We start from the raw sequence: 23,452 nt of genomic DNA, 5'->3' as shown, positions 1-23,452 counted from the left end.
CAGTCATGATCTACCCTTCACAAAACCAAACTATGTAGGATCCAGACTTTGGAGATTCCCTATATCCTTGTTTATGAGGTCCATAGCTTTGCATATCAGACTCATCAGGTTAATGGGCCGATAGTCCCCGGGGTCTTTAGTCACTCCTCCTTTGTGGAGAGGGATGACTATAACAGTGCACCATTTGGTTGGGACAAAGCCTGAGGTGAGGTTGTGATTGAATAGGACACACAGGTGAGTTGCCAGTTCACTCTGTAGTTCATGTAGAACATAGACAGGGATATTGTCAGGTTCCATAGAAGCTGTATTCTTGGCCTTGGACAGTGCTGATTTAACCTGTGCAGCAGTAATACTGGGTGCCTAGCAATCTACTGGTATTGTGACTGGTTCTTTGGGGAGTAAAGTTGGCACTAAATCTGTTGACCAGTATATTGGCAATATCTGTTGGCTCGCTATGGGAGGTATCATTGTGCAATAGCTCAGAGCAAATCTGGGTATTGCCATGGAGAATTTTTACATAACTATAGAAGGCCTTGTGGTTGTCTTTACAATCTGCTGCAATTGTGTTTTCCTAGCTGGCTTTAGAGGATTTGATGAGGGATCTCAACCTTATGTTGAGGCTGATAAGGGTGTTTTTCAAGTCTTGGGACATCATCTTATTCCGCATCAGTTTCCTCCTTCTGTTGTAGATTTTGTTTATGGCAAGGGACCACCAGATTGGCTTCCTTTTGTTTTGAGGAGAGCATCTTGGTTCTATTGTGTATTGTGATATCCATGCATTTGTGTATGTGTTTGTACAGTGTGCTGGTGCATGATTTGGTGGTCATGCAACATTCTCCATTTGCATGAGTGCCATGAAGTTAGCCACCTCAGTTTTTGGGAGCCCAAAGTTAACTTTGGAGCAGTTTTTCATGGTGGTTACCTTTGTGTGGGTGGTGGGAGGGATGCAGATTTCCAAGGTGATTAGTTTGTGGTCATATCTAACCAGGGAGGAGTTGACTATTGGTTTAGAGCAACAGTCACCCATGTTGGCAATGACCAAGTCAAGGATGTTGCTACCTCTAGTGGGGGTAAGAATGAGATGGTCCAGGACACTGGAATTTATGAATTCCAGAAAGCGTTGTGCAAGTGTATTGGTACACGAGTAGTTTTACAAAAATTGCTAAGGCTACTACTCGTAAAACACTCATCTTTATTTAAGCGCCAAAATATAAAAAAATGTTTTTTGTCCTAAATCAATGCTCAGACTTCTTCAGAAACTCTAATACAGACATCTTAAAACATCCAATATTTATAAACTCATTTGAAAAGCCAGCCAACAGGCTAATCAGCAAAACAGGCTCTCTTAAAGGTATATTAACCTAAAACCTACAACTATTGCTAAAATATCATCAAAAATTGATGGAATCAATACATGGCAATGATGAAAATAATAAAATTAATAAAATTAATAAAATTCATAATAATAAAATTCCCCTTCTCTTGTGTGTTTGTAATTCATACTTATTAAATTATAAAAATACTTTATAAATGTATATGCAAACTTACATGTCCTCACTACCAATATATTTTACCTCACTACTTGTTATATAAAACCAATGTTTGAAACAAGATCAAATATGTGTATAAAAACCTCGATCATCTCTCCAAACTCTTTAATTTGAGCAAACACATAAGTGAACATTTTTCATTGAGACCCGGACTTACAAAAGCATTAAGTTTAAGTTGCCATAACAACTCTACCTGTTTGAGATATTAGGTTACATAAGGAAGACAATGCACTTGCTAGACATGTTATGAGTTTCCCTGAACATAAATTTCAATTTAGGGTACTTGTGCAAGTCAAAAAAGACATCAGATAAGGTCCATATGGTTTAGATAGATATAAGAATATAACATTCTACAAATATATCAAATTATGAGATAGGTATATATCTATATATATATATATATATATATATATATATATATATATATATATATATATATACATAACACATGAATGTTTCCACAGAGCTTTCTCACTATTGTTGTATGCCTCTGTTGCTTGATATATTTCAAAAAGCAAGAGCAATGCATGCAGCTCTGGTGATGCAGTGGTATGTTCTGTGAGTGTAGTGTACAGGGTACTGAGTTCATGACTTGGAGCTGATACTTTTTTTCCCCATTAATGTTAAGTAACCAGACTGCATGATATGTTGGGAAGAACATAATTAAAGTTTGCATCTTGTACAGCTTACTGGTTAATTGCATTGACTGTGGAGTACAGGCTCCTGGGTTCAAGTCACTGGACTAATGTTTATTTTCCAGTAATGTTTAATAACCAGTATGCATGATATGTTAGGAATACCATTATAGTATTCTACATCTCAAATAACTTAGTGATTAAGTGTTTTCACTGTGATGTAGGGGGTCTTGGGTTTAAAACCTGCAAGGACAATTTATTTTGTTGCTACACTTTAAACTTTATTGCAGAGGAGGAATAAAATGAAAGAAACAAATATGTTTTGATTATTTTAATAGGGGTGTGGACATTACTTTCTGCACCATTATCTGTTTGGGGGGCTGTGTGAACATTGATAACATGTTTGGGGCTTTGCATTACCTTGTACTCGCACACATTCTGGGGAAAGCATATAATGATGGGGGAACAAATAGGGATAGATTTTAAATATTGCTCTTACATACTTGGGACTGTATCGTGTGTGCTTTACTGTTTTACTATTTTTTTTTATCCACGGACACTAACAGTAGTGTCCAAGGACACACACTCTCGCTGCTGCTGACTTCTGTGCAGAGGGTGTGTATATTGTGAGAGCTCTGCTCCTTGACACACACCCCTGCACTCATACACAGATCTTTGTCTGTGTAAGAGCTGAGCAGTGCACCTTCATTAATATTCAAGGTGTCCTGCTGCTCTACACGGACTCAAACCACTCCATGTTGGAATAATGCTATTCTGACACAGAGCTTCGTGAATCTGGGGGATTGAGTTTTGTCAATCTTGTCATCCCAATCACAGAGATACTGGATCCCCTGAGAATGACACAAAACACATAAGGCAATGTTGCAGTCAGTCATCTGTTGATAGTACCACAGCATTATTCTGGGTGACTGCGGTATATTGCTCATGGCTACTGTCATACCTGCCTGGATCACACCAACTGTCTCGTGAAATATGTTCCACCATTCACCCTGCCCAGTTTAAGGAAAAACTTAACTCCATCTGCTCAACACCAAAAGCTGTCCTTGTACAGCTCCAACCTAACCTCTTCTTTCCCTCCTAGGCACACCTCATCTCTAACCCCCCTCCTCCCTTCTAAGTAATCCCTCTATTAAGGTTAACAAACTCTACTGTATACTCATATCTGATTAATCAATCTGTGTGTAAATATGTAAATAATCTCTACTCTGTAAACATACGGTGGATATAACACTAATGTTTTGCATTCTTTTCTTTTGTATTTAGTATTGTTCTTGACAAATTTTTAATATCTTATCATTTCTAAATGGAACTGTTACCATTTTATTTCTGTATACTGTCTGTATTGGAGCTTTTCTCCTCGGGTCTCCACTGAAAATGGGCCAAAAGCCCAGCTGGACCAAATCTGTTAACAAATTTCAATAAATAAATAAATACATATTTGGCTGTTACCTGCTCCATATTGAATCTAGTGAGTGGGATTCGTGCATGACTCAGTAGTCTGTTTCCCATGATCACTGTATTGTGCAAGGCTGTCAGAAAAATATGTATTAATGTGTGTATGCTTAATGCTAATTAGAAGCTAAATGAGTTAACACATTTTTCATTCTATTTTATATGCTCAGTTTTATATATAAATTGAGTTTCATATGAGACTGAAAAGATGCTTTTTGAAACTGCAGTGTGCTTTCTGAAACTTGCAAGATGCCCTCTGACCTAGTAATTGCTAGCACAGCAATATTCATGTTTATGCCTTTTGGAAATGTACTTGAGAAGCAGGTGCTTATCTGCTAGGTCAGGAGAGAATGAATGAACAATGCTATATCCTGTAAATGTAATGATTCTAAACAATCAGCTCTGTTTGAAGTATGAGAACATGTACAGGATTATTAGAGAAATGAACTGCTAGCTTTGTGCTTGAATTAACCATAGTACCTTGAATGGTAACATTGCATGTATCTAACCGGTGGTAACCAAGACCACGTTGTTTTCCTTAGGAAGTTTCTCACAAAAAATTGATAAATCAGCAGAATTGCATGAGACTAATTGTTAGTAAATGATGATGAAAAGACTTGTGATTTGTTACATCAGCTTGGTAGGCAATGTCTTATTAGAAAGTGTATAAAAATGAAAGTATTTCCTGTTTCTAGTTAGACAAACTCTGTATTAGCACGTTTTTGTCTCCTTGCTGCAAGATTAAAGTGTCTTAACCTGAACCTACCATGTTTTGATCATTTTTAAAGTATATTTTCCTTTGACAGTTTGGTCCTTCGGACCGGAAAGTACCTCTCACTCTAGGCCTAGGTCAGAATTGAACCCGGTGGCATGTACCCGTATGGAGAAGTGGCCACATCGGCTCTTCTGCTTTGAAGGACCTCCGACTGAATTGTCGTTCGAAAGAGGCCAGCCACTGTTTCTGATCTGGGATTGGAGGACAAATCAACGATCCGGTGGATTAACTCACGGAGGGTCAGGTAAGGAGGAATTTACCTTTTTTCTGTTTCAGATCAGGGACTAGTTACAGAACTGTTTTGTCAGGGAGATTTGCATGCACAGATCAGGGACAAAAAGATTACTGTCTTGTCATAGATCATGAAAACAGAATAGGTAGACAGTTATTCTAGATAAACTGTGAAAATGTGTAAAATCGTGATACCACATGATAAGAAGGGTTACGTAACAATTTTTAGCTTAGCTAAGGCAACATGGGAAATCAGTGCACGAAAAGATCCCGAGACCTGCCCCTAACTGAAGACGCAAAATATATGCAATTACAGCGTGCCGATAATGTTAAGTACTATACGAAATGGGTTGATAAATACAAATTTGATGGTAATTTAGATAAATCTTCACTTATTAAACTCGTCAGACAACTCAAAACAGATGCGAAAGGTCAGCTAAAAAAGCAACACCAATTAGGAGTCCCACAGGCACACAGGTGGCTTGAGGAAGCAAATCGCAGGGAGCAAAAGATTAAAAATTCAAAAGCAATGTTCTTAGACAAAGAAGATAATAACTTGGTAATAGCAACAGCCCCTCCTTCGCCCCCTCCGCTTCCCTTACCAGAATATGAAGCGAGTGGACAAGCTGATCCACCTCCACTATACCCAGCTGTTCCTGCAAAATCAAAACCGTTTGTCAGGGATCCAATCGAGACCAGGTCTCGAGCACGCAACTTGAGAGGGGATATTGAATTATATGAAATAAATAGAAATTCACGAGCTATGAGTGAGGGAGAGATATGTCCACTCATAGAAGTACCAAATCCACAGGCAGGACAGGATCCGACTCTCCTAGTATATAGACCGTGGACACTGGAAGATATCCGGAAAGCCACAGAGGGAATTCCCCATCCGAAAGTTAATTTTAGAAAATTCTTAGAAGACTTACAGGGCATGAGGTTAAGTTACCATTTGAATGGAGAAGAAGTAGAAAAAGTAGTTAGACAAATTGTAGGTCCAGATTGGCACATGATCAGTGGCAACTGGAATCCCCGTGACGCAGAGCTTAGACCACTCCCACATAGTAATGCAGAACTGGACAACAGAGTAAAAGGCCTGACGGACCGAATCTCTGACAAATGGAAACCTAGGGCTGATTGGACTTGCATTAATCAGTGCATACAACAAGAAGGTGAAACTGTTGATAGATGATATGCTAGATTATTAGAATGTTTTAATAAACATTATAAAATGCAGGTACCTGAAGATCAAACACATGATTCCCCATATGAGCAACAGCTAAAGAATACGTTCTTAAAAGGCAGTATTACTCCCATTAGCAGCTTTATTACAAAGCACATGGTAGATCATCGTACAAGTAGATTACAGTCATTACTTGAATATGCAAGACATGCTGAAAGGCATTTTAATAGCAAAAAGAAAAAGAAAGCTCAAGTATTTGCAGTAGAAGATGGGTCAGAAGTTTTTGTAGTACAAACTGGGAAGAAGGGTAAGAAAAATGCCCAGGGAAACAAACAATCTGATAAATTATCAGAAGACTTTGAGGAAAGAAAGAAAAGGGGTGAATGTTTTAAATGCGGGAAAAAGGGACATTTGGCAAGGGATTGCAGGCTAAATAAGAAGGTAACTACGGAAGATAAGGAGGGTGAGGAATGACTATATGATAGTCAGGAATCACTGGATAAGAATAAACAGGAAAAGACAAATGTAAATGTGGTAGCAAGGGTAGAGGATGTGACAGAAGGGATAGAGGATGTACATGAATTCATAGACGATGAAGAAAACGAAATTTTGGACTTAGCATTATTGATCCTAGAGCTCTACTTAGCAGACACTAAACCGGAAGTTACTCTTCTGGTAGAGGGGAGGGAAGTTAAATTTCTGTGTGACTCAGGGGCTTCACGGACCCTGATACATCCTTCCAAACTACCAAAAGATTCAAAATCACCAGATTACATACTAGTGAAAGCAGCTAATGGACAGCTGTATCGGGAGCCACTCTCCTGTGACATAGCAATAACTGACCCCGTTTCAGGAATGACCCAAAAAAGTAAAATTGTTGTTTCTGAAAAATGCCCAGTAAATCTCTTGGGCAGAGACTTGATGCAGATGTTTGGCATAGCCATAGTCCCAACCATGCAGGGTATGGAAGCACAGCGACAAATGGATACTTTTGTAGTGCGACTGGAGGGTGAAACATATTATTGGTACAGCCAGGACTTAGTTACGACTGGTCCAGAGGCAGTAACTGAATAAATGATGAACGTAGCCATCAGTAAATCCCCCTCCCTTGACACTGACAAACAGCATTTGTTGCATTGTACTCTATATTACTGTAATAGACCAGGACCTGATAAAGAATATGAGCAAGAGTTGTTTAAAAACCATGCTAATAGGCTAGTATTATGAGATTTGTACTGGGACACAGAAGGAAACAAGTTGTTCATTACCCCAGAATTTTTAGCACTCTACAAATCTAATCGATTACTACATGTGAGCTTAACTAAAAATAGAAATCTGTAGTGGGCAGACCTAGGAGAAAAAGTCACAAGGTGGGAAAAACAGACAGATTTAGAACTCTCTGAACAAGGAGTACAGAAGCAGAAATTGAATTGGATAACACAGACACACTCAGCTGTACACTCACAGGCAAGTGAGGATAGCTGAGTATTACTCTTACTGGAGGAAGAGGAAAAAGCCTTACGAGACATACCAGAGACTCTCTGGTCAACAGGGAAATCAGATGTAGGACTTATTCGTACAGCAGGACCAATTACTATTATGCCAAAATCAGCATTTAGACCTCAGAAAAGACAGTATCCCTTAAGAAATGATGCAGAGATAGGGATCAAACCTATAATAGCAGCCTTACTTAAGGAAGGAGTCTTAATAGAATCTCCTGATTCACCATGTAATACACCCTTATTTCCTGTTAGGAAAGCAAATGGGGAATGGCGTATGGTCCAAGATTTACAAGCTGTGAATGACACAGTTATACCCAGGGCACCAATGGTGCCAGATCCACACACCTTATTAAATGATTTGAAACCTCAACAGAAGTATTTTTCTATGGTAGATATTAGCAATGCATTTTTCTCTATACCGATACACCCAGACAGTCAACATTGGTTTGCATTCACATTTCAGGGGAAACGGTATACATATACGAGACTACCACAGGGATATTGTGAAAGTACAATGATATTTGCACAAGAAATGGCAAGTAATCTGGCGGGATTTATCCCACCGAAAGGTAGTCAGATTTTACTTTATGTAGATGACATTCTGCTGGCAGCCCCCACCCAGCAAGAATGCAGAGAGGATACCATAGCATTATTACAATTTTTAGCTACTCAAGGACACAAGGTAAACAAGAACAAACTGCAACTTTGGAGAAAACAGGTTAAATACCTGGAATATGTGATATCCAAAGAAGGCAGAATATTAGTTGAAGACAGAAAAACAGCAATATTACAAGCACCTAGACCAACTACCAAGAAGGAAATTATGTCCTTCCTGGGAACTACTAACTTTTGTCAGAGTTGGATACCAAATTATGCTTTGGAATCTGCTCCGCTAACTAATTTGATATTCAAAAAGCCGATGGCAGCACAGGATTTATTACAGTGGACACCAGAAGCAGAATCAGCCTTCTGCAAACTGAAACAACTGATAGCATCTTCCTTAGTTTTAGGATTACCAAACTATCATAAGCGATTTTTCCAAACTGTAGACTGTAAGCAAGGTTATATGACATCAGTGTTAACACAACAGCATGGGGACAAACAATGCCCCATAGCTTACTATTCATCACAGTTAGACCCAGTGGCGTGATCCTTGCCCCACTGTGTACAAGCAGTAGTCGCAGCTGCAATGGCAGTGCAGGCTTCAGCCTCAGTAGTATTGTTCCACCCTCTCACATTGAGAGTGCCTCATGCAGTCACGATTATTTTACTGCAAGAAAAAGTAGCATATCTTTCTCCTGCGCGACATCTTTCCTGTATGACTATACTGTTGAACCAACCTCGTATGACAATTGAACGATGCACAACTTTGAATCCGTCAACCTTGCTCCCAACCCCTGCAGATGGCAAACCACACTGCTGCCTGCAGGAGATTGAGCAAAAGACACTACCTAGAAAAGACCTTACGGATGTTCCCTTGGAAGATGCCGAGGTGACATACTATGTGGATGGCTCATGCAGGAGGGGTCCTACAGGACAGAACCTAGTGGGGTATGCAGTAGTTTCTGATACCGAGATTTTAGAAGCAAAGTCTTTACCACACAACTTATCTGCACAAGCAGCAGAATTGATTGCCTTGACGAGGGCATGTACCTTAGCAAAAGATAAGAAAGTGAATATTTTTACTGATAGTCAGTATGCTTTTTCTACTGTACATGTTTTTGTGCAGCAGTGGAAAAATAGGGGAATGATAACATCTACTGATAAACCGATTAACCATGCGCAATTTATTTTAGATTTATTAGACTCTATTCAGTTACCTCAGAAAGTAGCTATTTGCAAATGTGTAGCTCATACCAAGCAACAGGATAGGATTTCAAAAGGTAATGCGAGGGCTGATACAGCTGCAAAACAGGCAGCTTCAGCTTCAGAAGTTTGTCTTTTGAGTGAAGAATTACAACCTTCTGAGGTTTTAGATTTAGAAATGTTAAAAACAATGCAGACACTTACTACAAATGTAGAAAAACAAAAATGGATAAAACAAGGAGCAATCCTTGAGAAGGGACTGTACATCTCCAAAGAGAAGAGACCAATCCTACCATCTAACTTGTTTAGATATGCAGCCTTGTTGAGCCATGGGCAGAGCCATGTCTCAACAGGGGGGATGGTACAGTTAGTGAATTGAGTGTTTACGATGTATGGATTTACTAATTACACAAAAAATGTTTGTGCAGCATGCCATGTTTGTAACAAGCATCATGCACAAGGGGCATTGAACCCTAAGCAAGGGAGTTTCCCTACACCACCGTATCCGTTTCATACTATTTGTATGGATTTTATAGAACTGAACAAATGCGAAAATAAGAAGTACTGCCTTGTCATTTTAGATATGTTTTCCAAATGGTGGAAGCTTTTCCGACTAGGAATCCAGATGCAGCTACTGTTGCAAAGGTCCTTGTTAAAGAAATTATACCTAGATTTGACATACCGGAAAAGATTTATAGTGACAATGGCACACATTTTGTAAATCAAACAATACAACAACTTAGTCGCTATTTCAGGATATCGTTGAAAAACCACTGTGCATACCACCCCCAATCTGCAGGATTAGTAGAGAGGCATAATGGGGTGTTGAAGAGTAAACTTAGGAAATTGATTAGTGAAACACAAAAGAACTGGGTACACTGTTTACCTCTGGCACTGTTGAGCATGAGAACTGTTCCAAATGCAAAAGGATTGACTCCTTTTGAAGTTTTGTTTGGGAGGGCATATTATACACCTCAATGGAAACCTCTCATGTCTACAGAGCAGGAGGCTGACAGTTCACTTGCAGGGTATATGAGGTGATTTTTGAATGACAAACATTTGCAGTTAAATTCTGTTTCAGATAAAGAGCAAACGAAATCGGAAGCAACAGTAGCCCCAGGCACCTGGGTCTGGGTGAAGATAGTGAAGAGAAAAAATTGGAGTTCTCTGAAGTGGGAAGGGCCGTACCAGGTACTACTGTCGACACCCACTGCAGTCAAGATTGCGGAGCGCATCCTGGATTCATTTGACACACTGTAAACTGGTTAAGAACTTTGAACTGGATAAAAACCTTGTTATTGTAGTACAACGAGAGCAAAATGACCAGGTATAGAGCGAATAGAGACACTGAACAACCTCAAAAAATTTGCATGATTATTCTGATAACTATGCTAATAACATTGTTCTTTTTGTTGTGGCCTTTCCTTTTTCCTGCCACAAAAGTTGAACTGATTAAACGTGATGATCCAAACATAGACTGGCACCCGAACTTTAACACTTATCAGGCAATTACACGTGTGTATGCTGAGACTTTCAATATTTCAAACTGCTGGATCTGCACAGCCATACCAACAGCATACAGGGGGTTATTAATGACTGCTATCACCCTAGGGGGTCAATGAGACCTGGGAAAATCTGTTTTTTGACACAGTATCTATTAAAGCATATGATAAGGTAGCATTGTATTTGCCTGTGACACAAAAGGGAATTGTATGTTTTTACAAGAATGACACAATTCAAGTGGGTTGGAGCAAGTGTGACTGTACAATATAAATGTTATACCAAAGCAAACAATCTGGGTGGAACTTGTAGTTCTAATTATGACTCATTTCTTAAATCCATGCATAAGACTCTTGACCAAGTGGAACGTAATCCTGTACTTTTTAAACAGTTATCTGTAATAGATATGAAAATGTTTCATGCAGGGCAGTCATTTAGTAACAAAGTAACTACTAAAGTAGAGGATTGTTATTTTGTGTGTGGTAAAAAAGCATATAAATGGTTACCTGAGAATTGGTCAGGCAGTTGTTTTTTGGGGTACCTGGTCCCGGCCATACGACACACTGCAGTCTTGCCTCAGGGAAATATTCAAAATACCCGAGATGTGGCCAAGAAAGCTGTTAAAAAGCCTGAAAATCCAGTGGGACAGATCGAGGTGGGCTGGAAAGACCATCATACTGTGGGTACCAAATTGACGCACATGGACTTGAGTGACGCTGTTATATCATGGGCAGGTATATTACCTGCATATGGCGCAGTTAAATCGATTTGGGAGCTGCAAAAACTGTCTAAATCTCGAAGTGATGAGTAATGCAACTTTCTCTGCTCTTGAACTGATAACTGATGAACTGAATGCTATGAGAACTGTAGTGCTCCAGAACCGAATGGCTCTTGACTTCACCCTGGCGGCGAGGGGTGGAACATGCGCTTTAATCAAAGAAGAATGCTGTGCGTATATACCAGATCATCAGCACGAAATTAATGACCACCTTGAGGTGATACAGCAAGTGCTGGCCATGACCAAACCAGGCCCAAACCCTCTGATGGACTTTTTCCAGAATTTGTTTAGGGGGTGGGGTTCCATCCTAATGCACATCTTGATTGCCATTTGTGTAGGATTACTCCTGATAGGAGCTTGTGTTTGTTGTGGAATCCCCTGCATGAAGAAATTAATCAAAGAATTTATAGATATATCAGTTTCTGAGACTATGTATCAGAGTACTGAATTTAAAGAGCTGCTAGAATGTGAAACACTTTCATAAAGTTTTAAACTGAATGACTTTCTTAACTGCAAATCCTGAATGGAAGAGGTTAGGAAAAGAAGCAAACTGTTTATTCTTTTTGAAAATAGAATTAAAAAGTATTAACAGGGGGGAAATGTCACAAAAATATGTTTTAATGTGTGTATGCTTAATGCTAATTAGAAGCTAAATGAGTTAATATGTTTTTCATTGTATTTTATATGCACTGTTTTATATATAAATTGAGTTTCATATGAGACTGAAAAGATGCTTTTTGAAACTGCAGTGTGCTTTCTGAAACTTGCAAGATGCCCTCTGACCTAGTAATTGCTAGCACAGCAATATTCATGTTTAAGCCTTTTGGAAATGTACTTGAGAAGCAGGTGCTTATCTGCTAGGTCAGGAGAGAATGAATGAACAATGCTATATCCTGTAAATGTAATGATTCTAAACAATCAGCTCTGTTCGAATTATGAGAACATGTACAGTTGCAGAAGCTTAGAGATAATGTAGACAAAGGATTATTAGAGAAATGAACTGCTAGCTTTGTGCTTGAATTAACCATAGTACCTTGAATGGTAACATTGCATGTATCTAACCAGTGGTAACCAAGGCCACGTTGTTTTCCTTAGGAAGTTTCTCACAAAAAATTGATAAATCATCAAAATTGCATGAGACTAATTGTTAGCAAATGATGATGAAAAGACTTGTGATTTGTTACGTCAGCTTGGTAGGCAATGTCTTATTAGAAAGTGTATAAAAATGAAAGTATTTCCTGTTTCTAGTTAGACAAACTCTGTATTAGCACATTTTTGTCTCCTTGCTGCAAGATTAAAGTGCCTTAACCTGAACCTACCGTGTTTTGATCATTTTTAAAGTATATTTTTCCTTTGACAAAGGTGGTTAGCCTTATGAGCTTAGGTTGAGGAGCACACTGTGTAGGTTAAATATGTGCCCCTTGGCATGTGCCATTTTATAGTGTTTGAGTGGGTGTCTGTCTTGCTGGTCCGTGCTGTTTGGGTAAATGTTTACTGAGTGCCTCTGAGAAGGTGGGTGTGTGGCTTTTCACTGTATGTCATGGCTGTCAAAGTGGGTGTCATGGTGAGCTATGTGTTCCATGTGGTGTGGTGCAGATGTTGATCTTATTCTCTTGACCTGCTAGTCCAGTCTTTGCTGCAGAGTGCATATGTCCACACTGGGTGATATATGGGTAACTTCCATAGGTCTGAGTATTTGGAGTTTAGAGGGGAGTGTTGTCTGTGTAAATAAGGTAGTTGCAACAGTGCCTCAGAATGGACAAGTGCACCAGGGTGACAGTACAGAAAACTGCCCTGCAATCATGCCGGGATAGGTGGACATAACTAGTAAGTACTGTGGCTACTTCTGTGATGAACGAGTACTACCGACAGCTCCCAGCTGTGCCACACTTATTGATACATTAACCTGGTGAAGTGCCAAGCCATAATGCCATTTGAAGTGCAAGGCAGAAAGAACTAGCATGATGTAAGGGTGGAACAGAAGGTAGACTTACTGCCACCTGTAATACTTTACCTCAGCTGTACAGTTATCAGCATGTTTGGCCATGTGAAAGTTCAGTAAGCTTTGAAGAGCATGCAGTAACTGTGAAACACTATGGTAATGATAACCTGTGTTCGCAGATCTCTTATAATGCCTTCTGTGTTCAGTGGACTACCATGGATGTGGTAATTTATGGGAACTGAGTTGTGCACAAACGGGATGCTGACACATATTTGGCCTTTGAGCTTCAGGCCGTGCTTCTGGCAGCATATGTTGGTCTCAGTGAGGTCTTTTGGCTGGATGTCAATATCACTTGCATAGATAATAATAGCTCCCAGCATGCAATCATCTGCAAACTTTGTCAACCAGAGTACCCTTGTGATGGCATGCACTTCAGAGTAGTAGATACCAAAAGGGGAGGACCTGGGACCGAATACTGTGGGACCCCACTCGTGACTTGTCACCAGCCTGACTTGGAGTCATCTACTTTCACACTGTGTGTCTATCTGTGCATCCCACCTACTGATACTGGGGTTGCTGCCTACCTTAGTGGATTTTCTATGATTCCAGAGTGGGGAGTGGTATCAAAGGCCTTGGCCAGATCAAGGTAGGCTGTATGACTACCTTATCATCATCCACAGCTCTGGTGACTGACTCAAAGAAGTTGACCAGGTTGAGCAGGCATGATCTACCCTCCACAAAACCAAAATGTGTGGGATCCAGACTTTGGAGATCCCCTATATCCTTGTTTAGTATGTTCATGATGATGTGTTCCATATCTTTGCATACCAGACTTGTCAGGCTAATGGAGTGTTAGTTTGCAATGTCTGTAGTCACTCCTACTTTTTGGAGAAGGATGATTGTAGCAGTGCACCATTTGGTAGGGACAAAGCCTGAGGTGAGGCTGTGATTGAACAGGGCACACAGGTGTGGTGCCAGGTCACTCTGTAGTTCATGTAGAACACAGCCAGGGATATTATCAGGTCCCATAGAAGATGTATTCCTGGCCTTGGACAGTGCTATTTTAACCTGTGCAGCAGTAATACTGGGTATCTGCAATCTACTGGTATTGTGATTGCTCCTTTGGGGGGGAGGGGTCAGGTTGGCACTGAATCTCTTGGACAGTATATTGGCAATATCTGTTGGCTCGGTATAGGACGTACCATTGTGCAGTAGCTCAGAGCACGTCTGGGTATTGGCGTGGAGATTATTTACATAACTATTGAAGGCCTTGTGTTTATCTTTCCTATCCCTGCAATTCTGTTTTCATACCTAGCTTTAGAGGATTTGCTGAGTGATCTCAACCTTTTGTTGAGATCGATAAGAGAGTTGTTCCAATCTTGGGACTTCACCTTTTTTCGCATCAGTTTATTTGTTCCTTTGTCGAGTTTGTGTATGGCAGGGAACCACCACACTGGCTTCCTGTTTTGAAGGACAGCATCTTGGTTTTACTGGTCATGGCAAGATCCATGCATATGTTTATGTGTTCATACAGTGCATTGGTGTATAATCTGGTGTTCATGCAACTATTGCTGTTTTAAGGAGCACAAGGTTAGTTTTGGAGGTGTTTGTCATGGTGGTTACCTTTGCAGCTGGGGGTGGGAGAGATGTTGATTCCCAAGGTGATTAGTTTGTGGTTGGATCCACACCTCAGTATTTTGACCTGTGGACCCAACAAGGTCATGTATGTCACCACATACATCAGGGAGAGTTGCATCCACCACGCTGAGTATTTGTGTGTTGTGTTCAATATGTGCCTGTGCATCCATGACAGCCTGGAGCATGCGTCTGATGATTCCTTCTGTGGCACCTGCAACAGTGGCCCAATGAGCAGCATTCCTCCTGCAAGCACCCCTGTCCATCCACCTGTGTGGGACCTTGCCTGCACTCTGGCTATGGCCAGTATCTACTCTCACACCTGCTATAGTCACCACACTAGCTTGTTCAATGCCACCACCTGCCAAATGTCCATCATCTGTGGCCACTGGTGATGGGGTATGTGTGGGCATTGTCACTGTGTGCAGTGATGGTGAACAGAAGGGTGGAATGCCAACTAATGGCACAGATTCAGCCCCTGACAACCCCACCTGTACCTCAGTATTCCTATCATCATTGGCAGAGTCTGCAGAGATATTGACATTGTTTCAACAGAGGGGGAACCCAGACACCATCACTACCTGTAAGAGGAAGACAACATATGTACATTAATACCTGCACTTTGATGTTGGCTGGAACACACACACACACACACACACACACACACACACACACACACACACACACACACACACACACACACACACACACACACACACACACTTACAGGTGAGGTGTCACAAATCTGTGACACAGACCACACATTACCCACATGGTGACATGAATGACACACTACTGTCAACATCATGCATTGCAACCAGTTGTACAACATGTAACTGACAATATAGAGCTCTGGGGTATGTGAATAGTGTTAGTGTGTGATGGCTATTCCCCAGCACAGACTGCAGCCATGTACACATCATTGCTGTCCACCTGTATAGCACAATGGCAAGTACTGCAAAACATGCCTCACAACTGTACATATCCTCACAGGATGTGTAGCAGTCTGGCTCATACATCTGCTCTATTTCTCATAATCCCTGTGTTTCTCTGTGACATACGTGGGATGATCTGAAGAATGACATAACTGATTAATGACATACATGTGACTGTCAGATCTGCAAATGAGCAGTGATTGTATGGTCACACAATCCTTGTTACACCACCAGCCTTGTAAGCTTACAGTGGATATGATAAGTGTACACAACCCTGTTAACATGCCATGTTCTTGAAATATAGAGGATGAGACCACAATAATGCATTCAAATATGTCACCCACCTTCCATGTGATATATGACCTGTGCAATTCAATTGATAAACAAACACATGCGATACGTGTAGAATATGATGACTGCAATATGTACAATATGTTGATTACATGCATGTGCACACTCTTAAAATGATAAGTTGTTGAAGCACCTTGTAAGCAGCTTACAACATTCACTCTTCTTGTGAAGGTGTCTATCAGCATGACACATCCTGACTTGGCATTATTTGGCCACTCTTCCATGCAAAGGTTACCCAACTTTGTCAGAATGCAAGGGCAGGTCATGTGCACAGCCCTCATCAGGTCACACTGGGGTTTTCTATCTGGTGTAGGTCTAGGCTCTGGTTGGGTCAATCCATGCCCATGTTTATGTTCAGGTGGAGCCATTCTTAGGTAGCTTTGGATGTGTGCAGTTCTTTGTCATGTTGATGGCTGACACACCTCCTCATCCTCAGTGATCTTGTAGATGCCAGATGTATTTTGGGCAGAAGTGGGTGTTATTAGGAAATGTTCAGAATTTCCACCACCGTGACTACAGTCCATGTTCTGTCTGTGGAAGCACAGCCCCACAGCAGGCTTCTGCCACCAGTGTGATTCACTATGGGGATGCTGGTGTTCAGGTTATGAGAGGTGTTGCTTGTGCACCACACATACCTGTTGGTATTGTGGCTGTGAGGCCAATCCCTAGTGTCATTACACCATAATACATTTCATGCCTGCCTTTGGGATACATGATGTGCTGTATTGCAATTTGCATCCACCCCTGGCTGTTTTTGGGGTGTGGCTATGCTTCCATCTTCTGACCCTACCCTGTAGGCCAAGTGTATGCAGACTATGGGAGAGTGCTCTCACAGGTAGTACAGAACACCAGTACTAGCAAGGGGTTCTTGCAACTCACTCAGTGTTGCTGTATGTCCCATGGCATCCTCCCTGGGCAGGTCTTGACATGTGTTATCATCATATTTGGAGGGACATCAAGTACTTATTAACAGCACTATTGTCCCATATTCACTCCATCTTTTGACAACTGTCTCCACTGTGTTCCATGGTGTATGCACTGCTGTGGTAATGTTGTTGTACCCCACTCTTGACTGATATCTTTCAAATATGAGATGTCTTTGCTGCTTTGTATACTGTCTGCAAGCCATGGCTGTTGCTGTTGCAGGCAACTGAGCATATGTCATGGTTATCTCACTTGGACAGCAGACTGTTATTTGCTGTTAGTCAGAGTGCCTTTACTTGATGGCTGTTGTGCACCCAAGCAGACTGTATGCTGTCAGTAAATCACAAGCTTCTGCAATAACATATTCTTTGAAGGGTGTGCACACATATGCATCCAGCGGGTCTATATCAGAACATCGAAGTTTTAAAACTTTGAATGTTCTAGTATCGACCCATTTTCAGCGAACACTAAAAATAGCGAAGGTGCAGAACATCAAATTCTTTCCTAGGGAAAGAATTTGATTGGCCGGTTCTGTGGCTTTGCTAATTTCTGAGCTGTGGTGGAAATTTATGGGTCAGGTTCAGGTAAGTGTGCAATTGTGTGGTTGTTAGGATTAGGGTGCGGGTTAGGTGAGTTAGGGTTAGGGCACGGTTTAGGTGAGTTAGGGTTAGGGGCGGGTTAAGTGAGTTAGGGTTAGGGCGTGGGTTAGGTAAATGTGCGATAGTGACGGACGTTAGGGTTAGGGTTTGGGTTAAGGTAAGTGGATAGATAGTAATGTATGTATAGTTTAGTGTAGGGTTAGTTGTATGATTATAAGTGTATGTGTGTGTATTGATGTTTTTTAGGTGTGCTTGTGTTGTGTGTACGTGTTTCAGAATAGCAAAATTTTTCCCAAGAAAAAAAATTTGCTGTTCTGAATGTTCGATATTATGTGGTTTAGATATTTTAGGTTCGATGAAATAGCGTTCGCTATTTTCATCTTTCAATAACGTGATATAAATGCCATCCAGCATATTGTGAGGTTTGTATACTCCATATTTGGTGGCCGACCGATTGATTGTACAGTTGATTGTTCATGTCATAGGTCACATTACAGTTTTGAAAAGATGAGTACTGACATATTGTGTTTGTATAGACATCATAAACACCTGGCATCTTAACAGGGGTGTGTGCACTGTTTATATCCACTATATGACAGTAATGTTTCACACATGTCCCTACCTTAGGCCATTTGCCCACCCATTGTGTTGCTCTCTGTCTAGACATCTTGCACTGACAGGCCATCTGTTATGCTATAAGGATGATACATTCTCATCAGGTAGGTCCCTGTATTGACCACTGTGATGCAATGCAGTTGACCCCAACACAGGTGAACATGCACATATAGTAATGTGGTTATGAGGAACAGTTGTGGTCATGTTACACTGCATTGCCTTCACATGCCTAGGGTATTGGCAAACCACAACAGTACAATTGCATACTCACCAGCTGCAGGTTGCCATCCCACATGCAGACAGGAGGGACCTAGGTAGTTGTGTGATGGGAGTATGGTCAGCAAACCCACAAGTGGCATTGGTACAGGATGGATGTAGCATGTGTGCACATGTACAGTAGCACAGCCCCAATACTACACAATTTGCTGTCCTTCACCATAGATGTGCATTAGAAAACCCCATTCACAACTGCAATCTGACCTGACACATGCACGTAGATACTCTACAATTACAAGTATGTCTGCTACACTAGTCTTGTAATCTACACTGGGGCCTTACCTGCAGACTCCTCATCCATTGTCTGGGTGCCAACCACCTCCAGCATGTGGGGGGCCTGTACTCCTCTGTTGTACTTGGATGGGTGCCCCAAGGTATGCGTGGAGGTCCCCGATGAGTGCCAGTGGGGCTGCAAGGCCAGGCCTATGCCTGTGCTTGTATGGTCCCTGACCACCTATTACCCCTTTGCCAGGCATGGCATATGAGGTCACTTGCACGATGCCAGACTTGCTCATATGCATATGCGTGCAGGCCAACATCATTTACCCTGTGGACAAGGTCATCCCACAGGCCAGTCCTCTCCTGCAGATGTTGCTGGCTCTAGCCAAACATTATGGCATGGTTGTGTAGTATGGCTTCTATGATTATATTTGTCTGAGCCGCCAAGAATGTTGACCTTTGCTGATGCGACATTGCACCTGGGAGACATAACAAGGGAGACACATCACAGGACCTCATACATTTGGCAAACATATGTACAGAACCTGGACATCTACATTGAATACCAGTAGCCACTACTCACAAACACACCATACCCCTGTAACATATTAGCGCTGCATCTGTGTGCATTGCACTGCTGGCCTTGAGGTGTCATATTCCCCCCAATGAGGCCTACTTAATTTCCTACTCCTGTACTTCTCATTTATGTCTGTGTCGAGGGATGACATTGGCCATCTTCCATGTGGATGTGGTGTGGATGGTGCCAAGCCTTGTTGTGACTACATTGTGTAATGTTGCTAGGTACACATGCCTGAGTTCATGTAGGATGCAGACAGGGATGTTATCAGGTGCCATAGATACCTACATATGTTGCCTTTCAGTAGGCAATATGTACCTGCTCACTGGTGATGAGGGGAGGGGTGTGGGTGCTGTGCATATCCAGCTATAGTGCTGCTGAGCCGGGGAGGTGATGTTTGCCCTAAACCTATCTGCAGCAGGTTGTCTATAGCTATGTTGTGTGTATATGTAGCCTGATTGGCCACCATTATAGGGTGGGCTGGTATGTGGCCTCAGAGATTGCACACATATGTGAATATGGTCTTGTGATTGGCCTTGGTGGATGTGTCCAATTTTTACACATAGTTAGCCTTACAGTACTCCACCTGTGACCTTATATGCTTGATCAGACAAAGGCTGACTTGATGCCAGATTGGTGTGTGTGCCTGATTTGGTCTGTGCAGCCAATCTAAGAACCAAGTCTGTGGTTGTGTATTGCTGCTGTCTATCACAAGCATTCAGCCTACCTTGAGGGGGTTGATGTTATCCTGTCGGGTATTGCTGAGGCCATACAGCTATGGAGATTCCCACATAGTATTGTGTTGTGGACCTGGACACAACTGCTATTTCCACCATATGGGATGCCCTTCATGTGGGCCTTGCCCATTTACCTGGCTTGTGCAGGGAACATTACAGAGGTGTGGGGGCTACAGCTTCACATACAGTATGTGGAATTACCTCACAGGACAGGACATGTGGAGACAGCCCAGCAACATGGGGGACAATGCTCCAGATTTTCGTACAGCTTGTATGTCATTAACATTATTATACACATAGGGGTTTGCTACATTGACAGGGTTTGTCTGGACATGCATTTACTGGGTGACTTGACATATGACAGTAATATGCCTCTGACATAGCTCTCAACTGGCATGTTGTCCTCAGACTAGACAGATATTTGTCTATTATGCTTGGTCTGTTCCTCAACCAACTTCTGTTTTTGTGAGGTTGGTAGGATCATGTGAGGATTGTAGTCAGTACATGTTGTCATCCACTGGTGTTCCACACATCATTTCCTTCAGGGATGTGATGTTACAAGAACACATATAACAGCAGCTACTGTCTCAATTTGTAACAGCAGTATGTGTGATATGTCCCTCTTTCAAGCCCCCTGTCCCATACGTATGCCATGCATTGTCCAGACATCCTGCACTATGAGGTGCAGAGGTATGGAATATCATTAATTACCAAATGCACATCAGTTAACATGACAATGATCTGGCAGACTCCTGGCCATGGTATGCAGCGGTAGCCAGGGTTATGCATCCACACTCTGGTAATTCTGTGGAAATCTGCACATATGACAGTATGTCTGTCTGGCCATTGTGAACAGACAGACTGGGAAGGTTATGTTTATGTTTTTTAGGCTGGGTAGGGAAAGTAGCAGCTGTGGGTGCCATACATCCTTTACCTATCTAACTCTGCATGCTGCTACAGCTGCTGGTGGTCTATCAGGTCTGTATGCTTGTAGGGGCTGACTGTGACAATTCATGTAACACCTCCAGATTCCCAGTATACTGTGGATTGGGACAGTATATGTAGGGGCAATGTGTGAGTGGCAAACAGTATGTGGTTGCTCTCACAGTATTATACTGTTGTGTTCAGTTTGCTTACTGGTATGTTGCTGTCATTCTGGTGCACTTGTTTGAGGGCATGCCTTTTCACACCAGTGTCTGTGTTCCATTGTATTACATCCCTGTACTGCCTGTTATATTTTCTACTGCATGTGTACAGCCCCCGAGCTGGACCTGGATAGTGTTATGTCAGTCGGATTGTAGTCTGGACATTGCTCAGTAGCTTAGTGTAGTTTCCCTACTGTTGTGTTATGTCCACATATTAATAGGTTGTCCAGTTGTATAGCCAATATCTTTGGTCTGGTCCCCATAACTGTTATGTATGCATGACACCAAAGCAAAACACCCACAGGGGCAGATGCCGATACATTCATTGTGAACACCACAAAGCACAATCCACCTCCAGTCGAGTGAGCAATCACACTTTATTGATATAACAGGACTAAGCGCTTTTGCCAGCAATCTGGCTTCTTCAGAGTCAATTAACCACACAATTCTTTCATTTTAAATACCACACAGTTACATCTCATTGGTTGAAACTGGCACCACCCTTACATTAATTAATAAAATTAAAGTACAATCACTAAATTTAATACAGTACTTTCCTGTTACTAATATAAATAAAATGTTCTCTAGTTATATGTTTTATACAATAAATATATAATTCTTAAAATCATACTATTAAAAATCACTTTGTAGAATCATATTACAAAATTCAAAACATACTTAAATTATGTATCATTAAAAAAGTTCTACATTGTCTTATTCTGTTAAAATCTCAAAAGTTTAAAAACTGTAGGTTTTTAAATTTGCTGTGACCTGAGTTTCAAAATTGGTTTGAGTGAAACATAGTCATTTAACCCTGGGGGTCTACATGAGTCTAGTCTAATCTGCCATTCTGTTTCCAGCGCACCCACCTTGTTGACTATGTCACCACCATTACCATGATCCATAACCCGTCCAATAACAAAAAATGAAAATCTAATGAAATTCTTACAACTTATACTGTGCAAATAAAGTGCGTTGTGTGTGTCTTTTTTCTTTATGGATCTGTTGTGTTCTGCCACCCTGTCCCTCAACCTTCTTATTGTCTTCCCCACATAGTATGCTTCACAGGTTGTACATGATGCCAAATATACTATGTTCTTGGTACAACAATTACAATGCCCAGGGCAAGGAATGGTGTATTTGTATCCACTCACACATACATATGTGCTCTCATTGATGTATCTGCAACATCTACAAAAACCACACTTTTTCATAAGTGATTTATATGTCTTCATTTTCTTCCTTTCCAAAATACCCTTTAAATTCTCACCTCTACTGTACACAATTCTTGGTTCAGTACCCAAAATGGTTTTGATTTCTTCACTTAACGTACAGTTCCAAATGTTTTTCACTATCTGTACTATTTCAGTCGTTCTGTGATTATGTTTCAGTACTAATCTTAAACCATCATTTCTCTCCACGTTTCCATTATGTTTTCCTACCATTGACGAAATTCCAATTTTTAGAATTGGTGCATAGTTGTTATTTCTTTCCCTCAATATATCCCTTCTAACACTTAAAAGTAATTTAAGTGGGTATCCTCGATCAAGAAACATACCGATCAATTTAAAAATCTCTGCCCTAAATTTGACATCATCACTAACCAGCCTAGATGTCCTCACCATTTGCCCTTTGATTATTCCTTTACGTTGATGAATGGGGTGACAGCTGTTAAAATGCAATAGTGAGTTCGAGTAATTGTCTTTTCTGTAAATATTACTTTCAAAACCCATTTCCTTCTTACCAATTGTCAAATCCAAATAATTGATCTTGTCATTGTTCCACAAAAAGGTGAATTTCAAAAAATCTGTTGTTCTACCTAAAAATTCCACAAATTCTGTAGCTGACTGCTCATCCCCCTTCCACAAAATCAATATGTCATCCAAAAATCTGTTGTAAAGTAATATTTTTTCTTTGTATTTTTCTGATGACAAAATGTGTGTTTTCTCCCATGTGAGTAACACTGCATTTGCAAAAACCGGCGCGCACCTCGCACCCATCGCCACACCTGACACCTGCTGGAAAAGCTCTCCTTCAAAGGAGATAAAATTATTCTTTAAAACC

Source organism: Protopterus annectens, chromosome 6.part0, assembly GCF_019279795.1.
Source record: "Protopterus annectens isolate FY-2018-M chromosome 6.part0, PAN1.0, whole genome shotgun sequence".
Lineage (NCBI taxonomy): Eukaryota > Metazoa > Chordata > Ceratodontiformes > Protopteridae > Protopterus > Protopterus annectens.
The sequence above is the reverse complement of the archived record's forward strand: the minus strand, read 5'-3'. Positions refer to the sequence as shown.